A 19,541-nucleotide genomic window follows, 5' to 3' on the forward strand; every position below is an offset into this window, starting at 1 on the left:
GAACCCCGGTCCCTGGATCTGTGAGGGGGCAATGCTAACAACTGTGCCACCGTGCCGCCCCAAAAAGAGATAATCAAAATCTGGGGAAATTACAAGATAATTGACCTAACCAGAAATGACCAGTAAGTATTGTTATGGTTCAATCAGAAACTCCATCGTGTTTTATGGAACCCGCCTGGATCATAAGTTTTGCATCTTGAATTTGGCAAGGGTAAGTATGAGATGTTTCACTTCAGGTATGATTCAAATGACCCATTTGGGAGCTTTTATCAAAAAAAATTATTTAAGAATATAGTTAACATGTATAGAAAGAAAATAAGCAATAACTTTTATCGATTACAAACAAGAACAAAACAACCACGATAATGTATAACCCTAACAAATATATCTAAGAAATTCCAATCACACCAAAACCTTCCATAGACAAAACCCTTTAAATAAGTTCAACACAGCAAAGTCTAATGCTCACGTGGTACTGGAATTGAATCCTTTGGTCGGAGAATTGAAAGCTCTCAGTCTTGTAAGTTCTGGTAGTCCTCTCATCACACCCAGAACAGTTTGAAGTCAGAATAGCTTCCCAGAACCCCAGGTAGACTCTGGTCAATTCACCAACAGCAGATTTTCTACCCCAGGAAGGCTTTCAGATAACCCGCAGAATTTCCAAAACCAGGGAGAGAGAGACTTCTCCTCAGCTTGCTGTCCCTTCTAAAACTAAAACTCAAAACTTGCAGACAAACAGCAAATGAAAGAATGCCTATCACCTGACCTGCCAACCAGTTTTTCTCCTGATGATGCAGTCATTAATATTCCAGTTAAAAATAAACAAACCCCCGTTTAAGCAGCAATAAAAAGACTCCTCCGGACAAACCGGCGCCATATTGAGAAAACAACTGGAGCCAAAAAGGCCCTCTTAAACTGCAGAAAACACGATTTAGAAAAAAAGTCTCTTAAAGTTGCACTGACATCACAGTATAAAAGAAATAGAAGCAGGAGGTGACTGGATGGTCCAATCATGGCTGCTCTTGGTCTTCAATCCATTCTCCCGCCTGCTCCCCAGATCCCTTAATCCCAAATATCTGTCTATCCCAGCCTTAAATATATTCAGTGATGATGCACTCACAATCCTCTGGGGTTCTGAAGATTCACAACCCTTTGAGTGAAAGCATTTCACCTCATCTCAGTCCTAAATGATTGGTCCCTTATCCTGAAGTCTGTGTCCCCGTGTTCTAGACACCCGAGTATGGGAAACAACCTCTCAGTATCTACCCTGTCAAGCCTCTTCAGAATCTTGAATGTTTCAATGAGATCACCTCTCATTCTTCTAAACTCCAGAGAATAGCGACACAATTTACATAGCCTCTCATCATAGGACAACTTTCTCATCCCAGGGACCATCACTGTACCCCCTCTGGTGTAAGTATATCCTTCCTTAAATATGAAGACCAATTATTCCAAGTGTGGTTCCACCAAAACCCTGCACAACTGCAGTAAGACTATGTTATTCTTGTTCCCCAATCCCCCTTGTAATAAATGCCACTTGCTTCCTCATTTCTCACTGTACCTGCACACTCTCTTTGTGTTTCTTGCACTTGTTCACACAGGACTGTCTAAACATTAACATTTCATTCCTTCTAAAAAATATTTTACTTTTCTGTCCTTATGGCCAAAGTGAATAACCTCACAGTCACACTTCACCACATTACTCTCCATCTGCCATTGTATTACCCACTTACTTAATCTGTCTATATCTCTTTGTAAGCTCTTGGTTTCCTCCTCACAACTTGCATTCCCACATAACTTTGTATCATTAACAAACTGAGACATTTTACTATCTCTTCACCGAAGTCATAGTCGTCAACGTGTGAGGTCATCCATTTTGGTGGGAATAACAGTAAAATGGACTATTATTTAAATGGTAAAAAATTGCAGCATGCTGCTGTGCAGAGGGACCTGGGAGTCCTTGTGCAGGAATCTCAAGGAATTGGTTTGCGGATGCAGCAGGTAATTAAGAAGGCAAATGGAATTTTGTCCTTCATTGCTAGAGGGATGGAGTTTAAAAACAGCGAGGTTATGTTGCAGCTGTATAAGGTGTTGGTGAGGCCACACCTGGAGTACTGTGTACAGTTTGGCCTCCTTACTTGAGAAATGATATACTGGCATTGGAGGGGGTGCAGAGGAGATTCACTAGGTTGATTCCAGAGTTGAGAGGGTTGGCTTTTGAGGAGAGACTGAATAGACTGGGGCTATACTCATTGGAATTCAGAAGAATGAGGGGAGATCTTATAGAAACATATAAGATTATGAAGGGAATAGATAAGGTAGAAGCAGGGAAGTTGTTTCCACTGGCGGGTGAAACTAGAACTAGGGGGCATAGCCTCAAAATAAGGGGAAGCAGATTTAGGACTGAGTTGAGGAGGAACTTCTTCACACAAAGGGTTATGAATCTGTGGAATTCCCTGCCCAGTGAAGCAGTTGAGGCTACCTCATCGAATGTTTTTAAGGCGAGGATAGATACATTTTTGAACAGTAAAGGAATTAAGGGTTATGGTGAGTGGGCGGGTAAGTGGAGCTGAGTCCACAAAAAGATCAGCCATGATCTTATTGAATGACGGAGCAGACTCGAGGGGCCAGATGGCCTACTCCTGCTCCTAGTTCTTATGTTCTTATGTCACAGCATGCAAACTTGAAAATATTCCATTTATCTCTACCTCCCGTCAGTTAACCAATCTTTTATCAATGTATCACCCTCAACTCTGTGAACCCTTATCTTTCATTTGCTATCTTATCGAGTGTCTTTTGGAAATCCAACTATACCACGGCCAAAATTTTCTGATGTTATACACTACCAGCGAAGACAGAGAATCTGGCGCTCAGCCAAATTTCTGTTACTGCAGCGGGACTGGAAAATCCCAGCCGCGGGCGAGGTCGGAGAATTCCAGCCTATATCTATTGTTCCCCTTTTAATCTACCCTACTAGTAACGTCCTGAAAAACTCTGATAAATTTGTGAAACAGGATTTCCATTTCGTAAAACCATTTTAATATAGCATGTTTTCCTAAATGCATCGCTAAGACCTCTTTAATTTTTAAAAATTCATTCATGGGACATGGGCATCGCTGGCTGGCCAGCATTTATTGCCCATCCCTAGTAAAAATGTAATACAGCATGAAAGCTGACACATTAACAGTCATTTTAAGGGGCGTCTGGACAAATACGTGAATTGAATGGGAATAGAGGGATATGGTCCCCGGAAGGGTAGGGGGTTTTAGTTCAGTGGGGCAGCATGGACGGTGCAGGCTTGGAGGGCCGAAGGGCCTGTCCTTGTGCTATAATTTTCTTTGTTCTTTTATCTCAATCTTGAGATTTGATACAACCAAGAAATCCCCAATAGCATGTTTGTTACAGTATATATTGTTTGAATGTTTTACAATTGCCAGTAGGGATGCAGACTGACACTTTTCCTCTGTATTATGTCCTTGATGCCTCATGATTTTAAAACATGAGAAATAGCAACAATGTTGTGGGCTAATCATACAATAAACCACAATTAGAAATCCAAAATATAAATTATGTATTTCTGATAGGGATTCATGATGCCTAAGCTTCAACTCAGCGAGACAGGTTTGCAATAGCAACAACAATTTATACTTGTTGATAAAAGAGTGCTGATGGGTTGGCAAGTGGACTCTGATTGGTAGAGCCATTGCCATGGAGAATGCAGTGTTTAAGAATTGGGCAACACTTGCTCAACAATCCTGATTGCGCTAAGAGTTTCACTGAATAAGATTATCAGTCAGCCTCACAGTATGGTTCACTTTTGTATGGTCAAAGCCACATATATTCACATAAGGGGTTCTGTCCTTTGCAGACAGAGGGAGCATGTCCACGCCTGGGGGGAGTTGGGGCAGCCATTCCCTGCTTCATTCCCATGGCAATTCCTTGACCAATCAGAGTTGACCTGCCTGGTTTGAATTCGAAGGATAGCTTGACAGTTAACTGTTCCCTGCTGCATTCTCCGTGGCAACATCTCCACCAATCAGATTCTGTCAAGTGTATGATGGAAAGTTTAGACAACATGGCCGGAACTCTCCCACCTTGCTCGTCACGGAATCAGCGAGGGTGAGGGTCCGATAATGGAAATCTCCATTGACCTTGGGTGGGAATTTCCAGTCTCGCCCGAGCAAGGCCGTAAAGTCCCACCCAATGTCTCTTTTTCTCAGCAAACTCCAGTTCTGTCTTACGCAACGGCCGTTTATAAATTAAATTGTACAATGTCAATACGGAGGTCTTGTGGCGCAGTGGGTAGCGTCCCTGCCTCTGAGCCAGAGGCTCCAAGTTCAAATCTCACCCCAGGACTTGAGGGCCAAGGAACGCGGTCTGAGAGGTTGAGTATCAACATGCAAATCCTTCCAACATGCCAATGAGAGTAAGAGTGGGGGAGATTACTGGCCGGCGTGTAATGGAAAGAAAGTTGGAGCTCCTACCATCACTATCCATAGGCCGCAGGCTACAACATGCATGTGTAAGTGCACATTGCCACTGCACCTTGGACTCCCTGAGTGAATTGTATTACATCGCTACCACAATGTGGGTGTAGAAACAGAGAGAGCTGGGGGTGTACGTTTGTAAGTCTGAAGGTGGCAGGACAAGTTGAGAAGGATGTTAAAAGGGCATTCCGAATCCGAGGCTTTATAAATAGGAAATTAATGTACAAAAGCAAGAAAGCTATACTAAACCTTTAACCGGGTGCCACGCTTTTCAAAGGATGTCAAAGCCCTAGAGAGGATTGGGAAGAGATTTACAAGGATGGTACTGGGGATAACAGATTTCAGTTTTGCAGAAGGGTGAGAGAAATTGTAGATGTTCTGCTCAGAGCAGAGATGATTCAGGAGATATTTGGAATACAGAAAGAGGGGCGGGCTATTTTCACACCTCGAGGTAGTCCTGTCATTCTTTGAGAGCATGACTAATCTGTGACCTAACACTGTTTCTTCAGTTTTGCCCCATATCCCTAAATACCTTTGCATGAGAAAAATCCATCAAACTCAGATTGAAAATTGACACCTGGTCCAGCATCAACTGCCTCTTGCGGAGAGTTCCGGAATTGTGTATGGAGGTGATTCCAAATCTCGATCCTAAAAGGTCTGACCTCGATTTCCCCAACCAGCCGGGATCGCTTCTCCCTGGCTGATCCTCTTGGAAACTTTGATCAAATCACCCCCTTCGCTTTCTGAATCCCAGGAAATGCAAACTGTATCATCGCTCCTTGTAATTTAACCCGTGAGGGCCCCGTGTCTATCTGGTAAACCTGCACTTGCACTCTCTTTCCAAGGCAATTCTTAGAATCCCTACAGTGCAGAAGGAGGCCAGTCGGCCCATCTAGTCTGCACCGACCACAATCCCACCCAGGCCCTATTCCCATAACCCCTCATATTTACCCTGCTAATCCCGCAGAGACTAGGGTTAATTTAGCATGGCCAATCAACCTAACCCATACATCTTTGGACTGTGGGGGAGGAAACTGGGGCACCCGGAGGAAACCCATGCAGACACAGGGAGAACGTGCCAACTCTGCACAGACAGTGACCCGAGACCGGAATTGAACCAGGGTCCCTGGCGCTGTGAGGCAGCAGTGCTAACCACTGTGCCACCGTGCCACCCAAAGGCGTGGTGCCCAGAGCTGCTCTCCGTAGCCTAGCTGTGGTCTAACTAGGGTTCTGTGTGGCTGAAGAATGACTCGTCTCATTCAAGTCATGAAAGAGTTTTTGATACTGCTTCCAGTGCTAGAAGTGTCAGTAACCAAATTTAAGGGAATTGGCAAAAGAACCAGAGATAGCAAGAAGAAAATAAAAGAAAAAACATGTAGCCAGCTGTTATGATCGAGAATGTAGCTGCCCATAAGAATCCCTAAAGTACAGAAGGAGGCGATTCGGCCCATCGAGTCAGCACTGACTCTCCGACAGCATACTTACCCAGGCCCACTCCCTGCCCTATACCCGTAACCCAATACATTTATCCCGCTAATCATAGAATCCCGACAGTGCAGAAGGAGACCATTTGGCCCATCGAGCCTGCACCGACAACAATCCCACCCCAGGCACTATCCCCATAACCCCAAGTAATCCCTGTTAGTCCCCCTCACACTAAGAAAAAATTTAGCATGGCCAATCCACCTTAGTGGAAGCAAGATGGAATGGTAACTTAATGAAAGGAGTGGAATGAATACTTGAAGGGGAGAAAATGGGAAGGTTAATGGATTAAGGGCAGGGAGCTGGGGCTAATTGTACATCTCTTTCAGAGAGACAGCACAACTATGAGGGAATGAATAGACTCCTCCTGCCTTCTGTTCTGTATTATTCCATGGTCAACAATCCTCCAATCTGCTGGCAAACTCTGGCAAATTGCCCTGACAACTTCTTTGGAAAACTGTTCAGCTAACAGCCCCTTTCCCCTTGCTGAGGGAGAAGGGTTTGCGACCAAAGATATGGAAGAATCACAGCACACATCTTGAACTGTAAAATTGCCCTGGGTGTCTTCATTGACAATTTTGTTCCGAAGTTTCAAGTTGTCCTGTTAAGAAACAAACGGGGGCTATAATTGATATTCTCCCAGAGTAATCGCTAACATCTGAAAAGATTTAGCAACTCCCCCAGTCCTGACGGACAAATCCCATTGATTTGAGCTTGTGCATGGCGGGGGAACCTCCAATCATGCAACAAGATGCTTCCTTCAGTTAATCCGTGTCCGGCCTGAGAACTGTGATTCCTCAGCTCTCAATGTAATGATCAACTTTGTTTCTCTGTAAGACCTACAAATTTTCAAAAGTGATTTCGGAATGTCTGGAAAGGGAAAGTGCAAATGATATTTTTACCTCAGAGAAGAAAGAAAGGAAGAGAGAGAGAGGCACAGCATGGACAAGGGTCTCGCCCACATTTGATTTATAAGCAACAACAACTTACATTTAGATAGCACCTTTACCATGATAAAACACCCCTAGGCGAGTAACAAAACAAAATTTGACACATAGGCCGGAACGTTAGCGCCCCGCCCGCCACAGGAATCGGAGCAGGCGAAGGCGGAACGTGGAAAGGTCCATTGACCTCGGGCAGGAGTTTACGGTTTCAGGATGAGTGAGGCCATAAAATCCCGCCCATAAAGTGACATTTGGGCTGATGTTCAAAGGGGTAGACTGTAAGACGTAGGAGCAGAACTAGGCCACTCGGCCCGTCGAACCTGCTCTGTCATTCAATGAGGTCATGACTGATCTGATGTGATAACCCTCAACTCCACTTTCCCCCCTTAACCCTCGATTCCCTTACTGATTAAAAATATGTCTATCTCAGCCTTGAACATACTTAATGACCTAGCCTCTGCGGTAAGGAATTCCACAGATTCACTCCCCTCTGAGAGAGGAACTTCCTCCTCATCTCTGTCTTAAATGGCTGACCCCCTGACTCTGAGATTATGCCCTCTGGCCCTAGGCTCTCCCACAAGGGGAAACAACCTCTCAGCATCTACTTTGTCAAGACCCCTGAGAATCCGATATGTCTCAATAAGATCGTCTCTCATTCTTCTAAACTTCAATGAGTACAACCATCTTAACCTCTCCTCCTAAGAAAATCCCTCCATACCCGGGATCAACCTTGTGAACCTTCTCTGAACTGCCTCCATTGCCAGTATATCTTTCCTGAAATAAGGTGACCAAAACGGTTCACAGAATTCCAGGAGTGTTCTAACAGTGCCTTGTATTGTGTTAACAAGACTTCCCTATTTTTACACTCCATTCCCTTTGAAATAAAGGTAGTTTACAGGACTGTCTTAAAAGAAGGCAGAAAGATAGAGAGTTGCAGAGTTGTAAGGAGGGAATTTCAGAGCTTAGGCCTAGGGAATGTCTTCATTTCCATAAATCCCCCTGAAGGAAGTTAAATTCTTTCGGAAGCCAGATTTTTCTCACTAAATTAAATGTATACAACTGAAAATAATTTTCCAATGTCAAATCATTAAAAAATTACATTTTTCACACAAATTCAACTAAACTTGTCTATGACGTTGTTGTCTGTGCTTTTTTACATTCTTTCATTGACATTTATGCTTGGAAAGCTTTGACAAAGGGTCGTCCGGACTCGAAACGTCAGCTCTTTTCTCTCGTTACAGATGCTGCCAGACCTGCTGAGATTTTCCAGCGATTTCTCTTTTGGTTTCAGATTCCAGCATCCACAGCAATTTGCTTTGATCGGTGGTCTGAATGGCCTCCTTCTGCACTGCAGGGATTCTATGATATGATACAGTTTGAGTGTGTACTGTGACTGAACGTTCAAGCGTGTATCATTACCATTCCCATGTCAGCAGTGTATAATAACTCTTAATTCTGAGTTTATTTTTCTGAATGACTTCAAAACCAGCTCAAGGATGAACCTTATGGCCTTCCTGACGCGCGTTTTGGCACGGAAACCATTTTCAATGGCCTATTTTTCCACTTGCCGCAGAGAGGGGGACCGATTGAGGGAAGCAGATGAAGGAAATTGTAGGGACTGTTCAAACATCCAAAATTGATGGGCAAGGAGAGACCAACTGGTCCATCAAGCCTGCCCCACACCGTGGCAGCTCGCATACCATGATTAAACATTTCTTCCCTTCCCTCCACTGTTAACCATATATTAACTGTGTGCAGGTAGTGGGCAGTCACTTGAGCCTCCCATAAATAGACATAGACTAAAACAGTGCCTAATGGGCCAGGAGATGTATGCCTGTAATGCATAACGCTGTAAATAAATATAAAAGTGTGTAAACATTAGCTCCAATTTTAAAGTTTATTTATTAGTCACAAGTAAGGCTTACATTAACGCTGCAATGAAACTGTGAAATTCCCCTAGTCGCCACACTCCGGTGCCTTTTCGGGTCAATGTACCTAACCAGCGCGTCTTTCAGAATGTGGGAGGAAACTGGAGCACCCGGAGGAAACCCACACAGACACGGGGAGAACGTGCAAACTCCACACAGACAGTGACCCAAGCTGGGAATCAAACCCGGGTCCCTGGCGCTGTGAAGTAGCATTGCTAACCACTGTGCTACCGTGCCACTCCACATCAACTGGCTTTCTGGAATAGGACATCCATCCCTCACCCAACACTCTCTCCTACAACCCTCCCCCTCCTGCTACCCAGCCACATAATCATCTGGGAGATTATGGAAAATCTCCATAATGGAAAAAATACTTTAGGAAGTTTCTCTGCACTTCCTCGAGTGACGGGAACCAGTCCAGAGTATCGCATGGACAAAGCCTTATCCGAAAAGACACTGAACTCAAAGCAAAATACTGCAGATTCTTTAATTTGAAATAAAAACAGAAAATGCTGGAAAACTTCAGCATTGAGTTTCCTGGTTAAAGGGGCTTGAAATATTAACTCTGTTTCTCTCTCTCCACAGCTGCTGTCAGTCCTACTGAGCTCTCTCTGTTTGAATTTCATGAAGATGCTTACCTTCTACACAGTGCGATCCCAGTCAGAGAATGATTTAACTCCGTCCTAAAGGCCTGCAGGGAGTCAGCAGTCAGTGCATTGTGTTCCAGAGCCTCACCACTCACTGGGAGAAGAATAGCCACCTGACATCCAGTCTATTCCAAGTCAGACATGGTTTAAACTGATGTTTTTTTTATTTTTTTTTATACTTTTCCAATTCAATCAAATCAAATCCAATTCAGAGTCTCAACAAGTTGAGACATCCCCGATCCAGGCCGACAAGACAGGGCGAGCGACCAAACCACCCTGTCCTGGGCCTGATCCACATGAGCCAAGCTGATTGGGGAAGGGGGAGGTTCCTCCTCCAAGACTTGGGCTCATTTGCATCTTAGCCAAAAGGCCGAGATGCCGCTTTTAAAAATTGCTTCATATGAAACATATGAAGCTTCAGCGTAACCGAATGACCTCAACCAAGTGCAGCATCCTCTCCATACTACACTTGATCTTAGCCAAAAGGCCGAGAAGCGATTTAAACTGATGTTACTTGATCAACTCCAACCTGTTAAACTGAGCTAATTTATCAGTGGGTATGCGACCCAGCCCTTTAACTACTTGCTAGGCCTTATCAGATCAGGTCTAAATGTACTCTCCCGAGATGGCGGTGTGACACATCCCTTCTAGATATAGATAGATCTGCTAGCCACAATGAACATGGGCAATGAAGATAAGGAACTGCTCTTTTGGACCACATTGAGACATTTATTTACAAGGGCGCATTGAGAAGGATGACCTTTATTTAGCTGCTTTGCTCACAGATGAAGGAAACGCTTTTTATTTTCCAGGATCCATTCAGAAAATGCAAGTCTGTCTTTTTTTCCCAAGCTGGCACCGGAGCGAGGCGACTTCTTGCAAGCTGTGTCCAGCATACCTTCTAATTCTATCTTTTACTCTCGTAACATTCTAACTCTTTTAAACTCTCGAACAATGTTCTAATTCGACCTGACCGCTTCCCTGCCGTCAGACTTTTGAATGGACCTACCTCGCACCAAGTTGATCTTTCTCTACACCCTAGCTATGACTGTAACACTACACTCTGCACTCTCTCCTTTCCTTCTCTATGAACGGTATGCTTTGTCTGCAGAGCGCACAAGAAACAATACTTTTCACTGTATGTTAATACATGTGACAATAATAAGTCAAATCAAAGACTGTCACTGGGCTGCATTCTTTCCCAAGTTGAAGCTCATCAACTCAGTAGACTTGCATCAACCCAACTTAGAAAGATGGAGAGCAGGAAACATTCCATTTCTCACTATTAACTCAACAGAATTTGGATGCAGGAGCAAACTGGAGAGATAATATAAATCACAGAATCCCTACAGTGCAGAAGGAGGCCATTCGGCCCACTGAGTCTGCACCGACCACAATCCCACCCAGGCGCTCAGCCAAATCTCCGTTCATGGCAGCGGGACTGGAGAATCCCGCCGGTGTGAACAGCTGGAAAATTCTGGCCATTCTTTCACAGGATGTTGGCAACACTGACAAGGGCAACATTTGTTGCCCATCTCTAATTGCCTTTGAACTCGGTCATTCAAGATGATAGTTAGGAGTCAACACGGTTGTGGGTCTGCAGTCATAGATACATAGAAATTAGAAGCAGGCGTAGGCCATTCGGCCCTTCGAGCCTGCTCCACCATTTATCTTGATCAGGGCTGATCATCAAATTCAATAGCCTGATTCCCCCCTTGCCCCCATATCCCTTGATCCTTTTGGCCCCAAGAGCTATATCTAATTCCTTCTTGAAATCACACAATGTTTTGGCCTCAACTACTTTCTGTGGTAGTGAATTTCACGCATTCACCACCCTCTGGGTGAAGAAATTTCTCCTCAACTCAGTTCCAAAAGGTTTACCCCTTATCCTCAAACTATGACTCCTAGTTCTGGACTCCCCCACCATGGGGAACATTCTTTCAGAATCTACCCTGTCTAGGGTAGATGTGAGGCCACATTTGGAATATTGTATGCAGTTCTGGTCACCTCACTATAAGAAGGATGTGGAAGCGCTGGAAAGAGTGCAGAGGAGATTTACCAGGATGCTGCCTGGTTTGGAGGGTAGGTCTTATGAGGAAAGGTTGAGGGAGCTAGGGCTGTTCTCTCTGGAGCGGAGGAGGCTGAGGGGAGACTTAATAGAGGTTTATAAAATGATGAAGGGGATAGATAGAGTGAACGTTCAAAGACTATTTCCTCGGGTGGATGGAGCTATTACAAGGGGGCATAACTATAGGGTTCGTGGTGGGAGATATAGGAAGGATATCAGAGGTAGGTTCTTTACGCAGAGAGTGGTTGGGGTGTGGAATGGACTGCCTGCAGTGATAGTGGAGTCAGACACTTTGGGAACATTTAAGCGGTTATTGGATAGGCACATGGAGCACACCAGGATGATAGGGAGTGGGATAGCTTGATCTTGGTTTCAGATAAAGCTCGGCACAACATCGTGGGCCGAAGGGCCTGTTCTGTGCTGTACTGTTCTATGTTTCTATGTATGTCTAATCCTGTTTGAATTTTATGGGAGGGAGGTGGGATCAGGATATTGAATTCGATGATCAGCCATGATCAAAATGAATGGCAGAGCAGGCTTGAAGGGCTTCCCACCTTCCTGCTTCTAGTTTCTATGTTTCTATATTTAATTGTTTGGCTGGAGTTGGGGGGGGGGGTGTGGGAAGGGGGTGGTGGGAGGGGGTGGGAGAGCATTTAATTGGTCCATCGTTTCCAAAGGTATTCAAGAGAAAATGGATGGATTCTGCCGTCGTGCCAAGAGTCCCTTGCCCGGAGTTTGCGCGACCGAAGCATTGGGATCTCGGAGCCAGTTCCGCCGCGGAAATGTCGATTCTTCCAGATTGCCAGACAATCTCCTCAGTAGCGAGTCAGCAGAGACTAGCAACACTGCGTGCGTAATCATATTTCCAGGAAAGGTTGCCAACGTGGAACAAAGCAGAACTTAAATTGTGACCTTGTGTTCAGTTGCACTATCTTGCACTTCATTACATTTTTGAACATTTGTGTTCCTGTTGTGGCTATCAAACCTTTGATAGGTTTATGAATTCCTCGCTTGATCACAGTAACAAAACCCCCCCCCCCCCGCAACGTGAGGTCGATTTATAGCAAATTTGGTGTCGTCTGTCAGTTGTGAGCTGATTGGTGTGCATTACTCACGGGCGAGTTATGTCAGAGGTTTTCTTCAATTTCACACTGAGGCCATCCAGAAAATATCATCATAAATCACCCCAACATTAGGGTTACAGGAGAGCAATGCCTCATTCTTTGGACTTGTAAGGATGCCAGGTAAGATTTTTTTTAGATTTACCATGGCCAGGGCTATTCGGGCAGTCCAAGGCGGGGGGGGGGGGGGGGGGGGGGGTGGCAGGGGGAGGGGGACCCTACACCTGGGCTGCGGGGGTGGTCATTGTCACTGGAGGCTGAATTTGTGGGCCGTGGAGTGGTCATTGTGGGAAGCCCCTCGCAGGAAGCTGCTGGGAGGTCACCACAGTCTTGCCACGTGGCGAAATCCTGTCCTGAGGTGGGTAAAATGTTGGTAAAGTGTGGCCATGTATTGGCCACTTAAATTGGTTTAACTGGCTCCAGTCAGCACGGTGCCACAACACTGGCATGCCCTCTGCTGTTCCATCTCAACTCCACTTTCTTTCCCTCTCTCCAGAGTGGTCGAGAATTCCAAAGATTCACAGCCCTCCGAATAATCCGAAAAATGTACTGGTTAGGGTGCATTGGCCATGCTAAATTCTCCCTCAGTGTAACCGAACAGGCACCAGAGTGTGGCAATTAGGGGATTTTCACAGTAACTTCATTGCAGTGTTAATGTAAGCCTACTTGTGACACTAATAAATAAACTTGAAATCCCCAAACTCCACACTATGCTGCTGAGTGACAGTGATTGTACGGCTGTTGGCACCTCTATCTTTTGCAGGGTTTTTCACTTGGGCGCACTGTAGGGTCCGAGGTAAAAGTCATGCAACGTAGATGCTGGCTCTTTCGCACCTCCAACAGCAATTCACACTTGGGTACGGCGCCTTGAACCTAGGAAAGTGTCCACTCCACTCTCACGGTCCGCTGGAGATGGTGTGTGTGTTTACTTCACCTCTCTTCCGAAAGTGTTCACTCCATTTTGCGATCCCTACGATCAGGCAGTTTCGAAACTGGCGAGTTCAGAGCACATCACACAACCAATCAACACTTGCAGACAGCATTGACTAACTGGACCCTATTCCCACTTCTGGTAATGGCCCTTAAGTGGGCAGCAATTGGCAGTGTAAGGGCCTCAATTGGTGTGAGGGTGGACAGGCTGCCCTAGGTCTTACCCAACCCATGTAGGACTGTGTACAGATCGGAGTAGACTGGCAGGCAGGCCATCCAGTGAATGTGAGGGCCCCTCCCACCCACACGCCCTGGCCTGTAAACCTCTGAAAGACTGGATTAGTTGTAAGTATTCGCATTCCAACCATTATTCATGTAAATTGAGTCTGTGTCTTATAAGTTCTGTTTGTGAACAGAATTCCCACTCACCTGAAGAAGGGGCTCAGAGCCTCGAAAGCTTGTGTGGCTTTTGCTACCAAATAAACCTGTTGGACTTTAACCTGGTGTTGTTAAACTTCTTACTGTAAACCCACCAGAGTAAGAAAGTTGCATTTAGATAGCACCTTTCACAACCACTGAATGTCCCAAAGCTATGCACTTTGGAAGTATAGTCACTGCCGTAAAGCAGGAAAATGCGGCTGTGTATTTTGTACACAGCAAGCTCCCACAAATAATGTGAGCTCGATTATTTTCGGGTGACTTTTGAGGCATAAATGTTGGGCAGGACAAGAGGGGAGAATGTCCCCTGATCTTCAGAATAATGTAAGAGTTTTAACAACACCAGGTTAAAGTCCAACAGGTTTATTTGGTAGCAAATGCCACCAAATAAACCTGTTGGACTTTAACCTGGTGTTGTTAAAACTCTTACTGTATTTACCCCAGTCCAACACCGGCATCTCCACTTCAGAATAATGGCCAAGGGATCTTTTGGTCCATCCTTGGTAAAGTGACACTAAAACCTCGTGCATTCTTAAGGGGAAGGGAACCTCTCAGTAAATTGCAACACTCTGTGTGATCTGATCAGGTCACGCAATTGTTTCAGCAAATGGCTGGGAAAGATTTGAAAACATTATCTGATTTTAATCCAGTTGGAGACCCTCGAGCTGTTTGCTCTGTCCCTTTGTTATACTAAGGTGTGTTGACACTTGAAAGTCTTTGTAAACCGATACCAGCGCGTTGTTCCAATCTTTTCACTAATCACCTCAAAGTGTCAGGGGAAGCTAATAAGTCAGGGCATGACATAAAAGCTTCTCATTCATTTGTGCCAATCCCTGGCCATGCAGGTTGCTCAGCCTTTTGGCTAAGATCAAGTGTAGTTTTGGCATCCTGCACTTGGTTGAAATCATGAGGTTACACTGAGGCTTCATTTGAAGCAATTTTTTAAAGCGGCATCTAGGCCTTTTGGCTAAGATGCAAATTAGATCGAGCCTTGGAGAAGGTGTAATGCCTGCTCCAATCAGCTTGGATCATGTAGATCAAGCCCAAGACAGGAAGTGGGATGCCTGTCTTGTCAGCTTGGATCGGGAATGTCTCACTTGCTGAGACTTTGAATTGGACTTTGGTTGTATTCAGTTGGATATAAACAAAAAAAAATCAATGAAAATGTTAACTTTGGCTGCACTGACCAATGTTTTTCAGTAGATATGGCCACCCCCTCCACCCCCCACCCCCCCCCCCCCGTCCGCCCCCCCCCACTCCCCCCCACCCCCACCCCCACCCCCCCGCCCCCCGCCGCCGCCCCACGCTGTTTATTCATTGGAATTCAGATGAATGAGGGGAGATCTTATCGAAACATATAAAATTATGAAGGGAATAGAAAAGATAGAAGCAGGGAGGTTTGTTCCACTGGCGGGTGAAACTAGAACGACTGGCCATGGCCTCAAAATAAGGGGGAGCAGATTTAGGGCTGAGTCGAGGAGCCCTGATGTGGAGATGCCGGAGTTGGACTGGGGTGGGGCACAGTAAGAAGTCTCACAACACCAGGCTAAAGCCCAACAGGTTTATTTGGAATCACGAGCTTTCGGAGCTCCACCCCTTCGGGTGGAGTCCACCTGATGAAGGAGCAGCGCCCCAAAAGTTCGTGATTCCAGATAAACCTGTTGGACTTTAACCTGGTGTCGTGAGACTTCTTACTGAGTTGAGGAGGAACTTCTTCACCCAAAGGGTTGTGGATCTGCGGAATTCCTTGTCCAGTGAAGCAGTTTAGGCTCTCTCATTGAATGTTTTTAAGGCAAGGATAGATAAATTTTTGAACAGTAAAGGAATTAAGGGTTATGGTGAGTGGGCGGGTAAGTGGAGATGAGTCCACGAAAATATCTTATTGAATGGTGGAGCAGGCTCCAGGGGCCAGATGGCCTACTCCTGCTCCTAGTTCTTATGTTCTTATATTATATTCAAGGTTGCGTTGCCAATCCAAAGACCGAGATAACAGCAAGGAATATTTTCTCATTATATCAGTCCCTGACCAACACAGTGTAGCAACTACCCCACAGGGCCCGATTTGCACTGGCAGTTTCCTAACACCTCTTCAGAAACACCCTGTAGATCTCATCATGCCACCAGCAACCTCAGACACAATTGCACTTTTCACGTCACAATTTCACCTTTCCGTTGCAAATCCAAAGACCAAGAGAAGAGTTAGGATTATATCTTGCAGGTTTAGAAGCAGTTCCCCTGCAATGTTTCAGCAGCAAATCAGGCCAGATTTGTAGACGGTTGCATTTTCAATATACATTTGACAACTCAGGGCGTCCCAGGACCAGTGGAAGTTTTTATTACTACTTTCACAGGGTGTGGACATCGCTGGCTGGACCAGAATTTGTTGGCCACCCGTAATTACCTTTGAGAAGGTGATGGTGAACCAACTTCCTGAACCGCTGCAGTCCATGCAAGACCATAAGATATAGAAGCAGGATTAGGCCATTTGGCCCATTGAAACTGCTCCGCCATTCAATCATGCCTGATAGGTTTCTCAACCCCATGCTGTCAGGGAGGGAGCTACAGGATTTTGACCCAGCAACAGTGAAGGGATGGCGATATATTCCCAAGTCAGGATGGTGAGTGGCTTGGAGGGGAACTTGCAGGTGGTGGTGTTCCCATGTGTCCCTTGTCCTTCGAGGTGGTAGAGATTGTGGGTTTGGAAGATGCTGTTGAATGAGACTTGATGAGTTGCTGCGGTGCATCCTGCTGCTGCTGTGCGTTGGTGGTGGAGGAAGTGGATGTTTGTGGGTGTGGTGCCAATCAAGTGGGCTGCTTTGTTCTGTATGGTGTCGAGCTTCTTGAGTGTTGTTGGAGCTGCACTCATCCAGAGAATTGGAGAGTATTCCATCACACTCGGTTGGGTAATCTCGCCCTTGTTAAAAAGTTAAAAGCTATGTTTATTTATTAGTGTCACAAGTAAGGCTTACATTAACACCGCAATGAAGTCACTGTGAAAATCCCCTAGTCGCCACACTCCGGTGCCTGTTCGGGTACACTGAGGGAGAATCTATCATGGCCAATGCACCTAACCAGCACGTCTTTCAGACTGTGGGAGGAAACCGGAGCACCTGGAGGAAATCCACGCAGGCACGGGGAGAATGTGCAGACTCCACACAGACACTGACCCAAGCCAGGAATTGAACCCAGATCCCTGGTGCTGTGAGGCGGCAGTGCTAACCACTGTGCCACCGTGCTGCCCCCAACTGCCTTGGATTGGACTTCTCATGGGTGATGGTTTCACCACACTCTCTATGTACCATATGCAGGCACTCCAACAGATCCTCACAGAGGCAAACTGATCCTCACATATTTTAATGGTGCGTACGTTACCTGGCTGCAGCAGCAATTTACATTGCTCATGCAAAAAGGCCTTACAAATCCAGCTCCAGATTCTTTGCACGAAGAGGATGAGTGAACAACACTTGTTTCTAGTCTAGTTCATCAGGGCCTTTTCTTTCCTGCTCCCCATTGCAGTTATACACGAGGGACCATTCCTCACAGTCTGACCTTCTTGCACACTTCTAATCACTCCACCGTTGGCAGCCATACCATCAGGTTTTATTTCCCTTCACTCTTTCATGTGGACTTCACTGACAAGTCCAGCATTTGTTACCCATCTCTAATTGCCCTTAAACTGAGTGGCTCGCTAGGGCATTTCAAGGGGCAGTTAAGAATCAACCAAATTGCTGTGGATCAGGAGACACATGTAGGCCCGACCAGGTAAGGACGGCAGATTTGCTGGTGGGTGTGTCCAGAACCAGAGGTCACAGTCTGAGGATTCGGGGTAGACCATTTAGGACGGAGGTGAGGAGATATTTCTTCACCCAAAGAGTGATGAGCCTGTGGAATTCATTACCACAGGAAGTAGTTGATGCCAAAACATTGAATGTATTCAAGAGGCAGCTGGATATAGCACTTGGGGCGAATGGGATCAAAGGTTATGGGGAGAAAGCAGGATTAGCCTATTGAGTTGGATGATCAGCCATGATCGTGATGAATGGCGGAGCAGGCTCGAAGGGCCAAATGGCCTCCTCCTGCTCCTATCTTCTATGTTTCTATGTTCCTATTTCCTTCCCTAAAGGACATTAGGGAACCAATTGGGTCAATTGATAATAGTTTCATGATCACCTGCCATGGTGGGATTTGAACTTATGTCCCATTAGCCTGGGCCTCTGGGTTACTAGTCCAGTGACAATACTGTGCCACTGTCTCCCCGTAAGATTGGAGAGAGCTGCCTGGGTTTGAAGTTCTAGAATTTCCTCCCTAAACCCCTCCTCCTCTCTAAAGCTCCTCCGTTAAGATTCTCCTTCAAGCCCACTGTGGTGGACTTCAGTTGTGCCTTTGTCCTGCCTGGACCACCGTTGTGTGTTTGTTATGCCTGGACACATCCCCTGCCAGCTCGGCTCCTCCCCTTGTCACCTAGTATAACGGTGGCTGTCTCCTCCCCCTTGTTCAGTCCGGGTCGGTTACCTGTTGGGATGTGCTCCTGATTCTGTTATGAATAATAGCCTACAGTTGTATTGGCACACAAGTAGTCTTTTGCCTAATTAATAGCGCATCACCCACTTCTTTGACCAAACGTTTGGTCGTCTCTCACAATATCTTTGCATAGCTTGGTGTCAAAATTTGCTTCCTGGTCACTCCCAAGTGCCTTAGGAGAGTTACTTTGTTAAATGGTGACATATTGTTTCATGTTGTTGGGGTCAGAGTGCATTGTCTGGAAAGAGTGGTGGAAACAGATTCACCAGGGAATTGGCTACATGTTTCATAGAATCATAGAATGCCTACAGTGCAGAAGGAGGCCATTTGGCCCATCGAGTCTGCACCGACCACAATCCCATCCAGCCCCTAACCTCATAGTCCCACCTATTTACCCTGCTAATCCCCCTGACACGAGTGTCAATTTAGCATGGCCAATCAACCTACCCCACACATCTTTGGACTGTGGGAGGAAACCAGAGCACCCGGAGGAAACCTACGCAGACACGGGGAGAACGTGCAAACGCCACACAGACAGTGACTCAAGCCGGGAATCGAACCCAGGATCCTGGCGCTGTGAGGCAGCAGTGCTAACCACTGTGCCACCGTGACACCCCTTTGAAAAGGAATCCCATCAATGCTCCTTAGGAAGCACCTTCTAGGCCCACAATCACTGCCATCTAGAAGGACAAGGGCAGCACACATGTGGGAACACCACCACCTGCAAATTCCCCTCTAAGTCACTCACCGTCTTGACTTGGAAATACATCAGCCGTTCCTTCACTGTCGCTGGGTCGAAATCCTGGCACTTCCTCCCTAACCACACTGTGGATATACCTACACCACATGGACTGCAGCGGTTCAAGGAGACAGCTCACCACCACCTTCTCAAAGGCAATTAGGGATGGGCAATAAATGCTGGTCTAGCCAACTATGCCCACATTCCATCAATGAATAAAAGATAATTGTAGATCT

General features: G+C 45.9%; 1 protein-coding gene and 1 pseudogene across 1 annotated transcript in view; both read right to left on the reverse strand.

Moving 5' to 3' along the window:
* lpar1 (lysophosphatidic acid receptor 1) overlaps positions 1 to 9,528 on the reverse strand; it is a 136,342-nt gene extending 126,814 nt beyond the window's left edge. The window contains exon 1 of the mRNA XM_078214045.1: positions 9,480 to 9,528. The gene's annotated coding sequence lies outside the window, so the exon portion shown is untranslated. The remainder of the gene's footprint in view (positions 1 to 9,479) is intronic.
* A 249-nt stretch (positions 9,529 to 9,777) lies between these two features.
* Positions 9,778 to 9,987, reverse strand: LOC144495377 (U2 spliceosomal RNA; annotated as a pseudogene).
* Positions 9,988 to 19,541: the final 9,554 nt, after the last annotated feature.

Source organism: Mustelus asterias, chromosome 6 (genome assembly GCF_964213995.1).
Source record: "Mustelus asterias chromosome 6, sMusAst1.hap1.1, whole genome shotgun sequence".
NCBI lineage: Eukaryota > Metazoa > Chordata > Chondrichthyes > Carcharhiniformes > Triakidae > Mustelus > Mustelus asterias.